Genomic DNA, 2,741 nt, shown 5'->3' with positions numbered 1-2,741 from the left:
TGTGGCACAGCGCTTCCTGGGGAGGGCTGGGAAGCGCTGACTGCCGTACCGGGAAGGGACTGGCCAGAGAGCCGTCCTGCCCCGGCCGTGAGTCCCGATCAGCCGGACTTCCTCCAGCCTCCTGTTTGTGCTGGCTGTGCTGGGACCTTTGGCAGAGCCTGGCTCATTTTTTATCCACTTTCTGCTTTTCTCTGTGGTTGTAGAGCCAGGAGATGAGTGTGGATGAGGGCGAGCACTCTCCTGCCCTGCTCTGCAGCCCCTGGGCTGGGTGAGTGCTCTCCTCCCATCATCCGTGGCCACCATCACTTGGGGATGCCAGTTTGTGTCCCACCACCACCTGACCTGGGATGTTTGCGGTGACCTGCAGTCCACGGTCCCTCCGCTCACCCCTCATGCAGGAGGTATGGCTAGCTGCCCTGACACCATGGTGATGGGCTCTGAGTTTCTTGAAGGTATCCTCTATTCTTTTCACTCCGTGTTCAGCCACTGTTGCTGCAGTCCCCACCACAGGGCCTGGCACGAAGAAGCCCTGTGCAGTGCTGACACTGTTGGCTTGGTGGCATGCAAGGCATTCGCTTGGCATGCTGTGGGCCACGTGCAGCCTCACCTGGCCGGCATGGTGCCAGGCATGTCTTGGTAACCTGATCAGCCTGTGCCCCTTGTGGGCAAACACAGGGCGAGGAGCAGCCCGCCTGGCTGCCCAGCAGGGCAGGCTGCCATCCCTCTGCTCCAGAGGCTCCAGGGGTCTCCGAGGGGGTCCCTCCCATGCTGCAAGGAACCCATGAGAACTGGTTTCTCCAGCCTTACCCAGCGTGGGGGTTTAGGTAACTGCAGAGGGGAATGTGTGTGCACAGCACCCGCTCGGCTGGCAATGCCACACTGGGCAGAGGAGCCCCCGAGGGATGTCAGCAGAACCAGAGCCTGGGCAGAGAGGTCTGTGCACGCTCCTGTGCCTGCCCTCCATGCTGTAACAACGCAGGGCACGGGGGCTTTGCCTGTCCACCCCTCTGCAAAAGGGCTACTGGGGCTCTCAGCCGAGGCAGGCAATGCCCTGCGCACTGGGTACTGCCAGGCAGGACAGGAGCGGAGCTCGCAGTCATGGGCACACTGCAAGGCAAGGGGAGCTGCAGTGGAGTGCTGGTGATGCCCACCAGCGGGTCCCTCCTCGCCTGCCCCCAGGCAGCCAGCGGGAAGCAGGGTGCTGGTGAACCATTAACTTGGCCCAGCGAGCGCTGGGGCGGGAGCCTCTATACCTGTCAGCTGCAGCTTTGCAGCTGGAAATTACCTCCTGGCTTGCCCACAGCAGCGCTGGGAGAGGGGAGGCACACGGGGCTCCCGGGAACTCCCACCCACGCGCCTGCCCGTGGGAACACATGGGTGGGTGTGAGCGGGGCTGGGTGGGTGTGGGTGAAGGTACCTGTGCATGCAAGCAGCTCAGTGTGCATGTGTGTGCGTGCACAGGTAACACGTCTACGTGTGTTCATGACCATATGTGTGTGTGTGAGCTTGTGTGCATACCCATCACTGTGCGTGTGAGCCCCTCATGGGTGTGCAAACAAGTTGGCCCACGTGTCTTCATGCGTGTCTATGAATACATGGCAAATTGTCAGCGTGTGTGTGCTGGTGACACCGTCCCCGTGTGTGCCTGTGTGCGAGCATGTTTGTTTGCACGTGTCTTACTGTGTTTGTGCAGGTGTGTCTGGGACAGGGAGGACATGCGTGGGTGCAGGAGGGCCCTGCAGGAAGGGAGCTGCAGGGATGCAGGGTCTGTGTGCTGGGAGATGTGGGGACCCATTTCGTAGGCTGAGCAGGTCCCTTTGAATTAGGAACACTGGAGCACACCTCAAGCCCTGGGCTGCCCATCAGGTGAGCTCAGTTCAGGCAGGTCCTGTGAAAATTTGGGTCACCCCTGCTCTCCCCTGGAGCCATCCCAGTCTGAGGCCAGTTATACTGGGTGATTCTGAATCCCTCTGTGAGATGTCAGAGTGCATGGGTTGAGCCCGGTAGAGCTCCGTCCCAGCTCTGACCTTCAGCAAGCTCCTCTGGAGTCTGCCTCAGTTTCCCCACAATGGGCTGTTTTCATGCTCCTGGCTGCATGGACATGGCTCTGGAGGTCTGGATCATGGATAAACCCTGGGGAAGTAAGGTAGTTCTTGTGAGTAGGGGATCTGACCTGTGTCCTCTCTGCCATTGCCCCAGATCACAGCTCCTGAAGGCTGGAGACCACAAAAGCCAAAATTGTGGAGGGGGAAGAAGCCAGAAAATGGAGCTAGCACAGGGGCAGGGGGGTCCCACTTGGAGAGAGGCACATGGCCACTGTTTGTGCGGTGACTCCTCTGCACCTCCGGGATATCTCCAAGTGCCCTGTCCAACTGTGGAGGAGGGTTAGCTCTTGTGGGGACTGCCAAATCCCTGCCACTGCTCCCTGCTCACCCTGAGCTGGCAGAAGCCAAATCCATTCCCTTGGTAGCCAGGAGAGGCCCTGGCATAGGCAGGCGATGCTGGTAGCCGGGCAGCGTCTGGACCTGGCCCAGTGGTCTGGAGAGGGCTGAACAGCAAGCAGAGCCCCCTAGCAATCTTCCCAGCTCCCCAGCACCCTAGCACTTCCCCCAGCTCCTCAGACCTCCAGGAGCTCCCCAAGAGCTCCCCATCCACTAGGACCCCATCCCGGACTCCTAGAAGCACCCCAGCAGTCCCCAGGAGTCCCTCATCCCCCTAGCAGTCCCCCAGATCCCCAGCAG

The sequence above is a fragment of the Aptenodytes forsteri genome, unplaced genomic scaffold (assembly GCF_000699145.1).
Source record: "Aptenodytes forsteri isolate BGI_AS27 unplaced genomic scaffold, ASM69914v1 Scaffold255, whole genome shotgun sequence".
NCBI lineage: Eukaryota > Metazoa > Chordata > Aves > Sphenisciformes > Spheniscidae > Aptenodytes > Aptenodytes forsteri.
Note: the sequence above shows the minus strand (reverse complement) of the source record.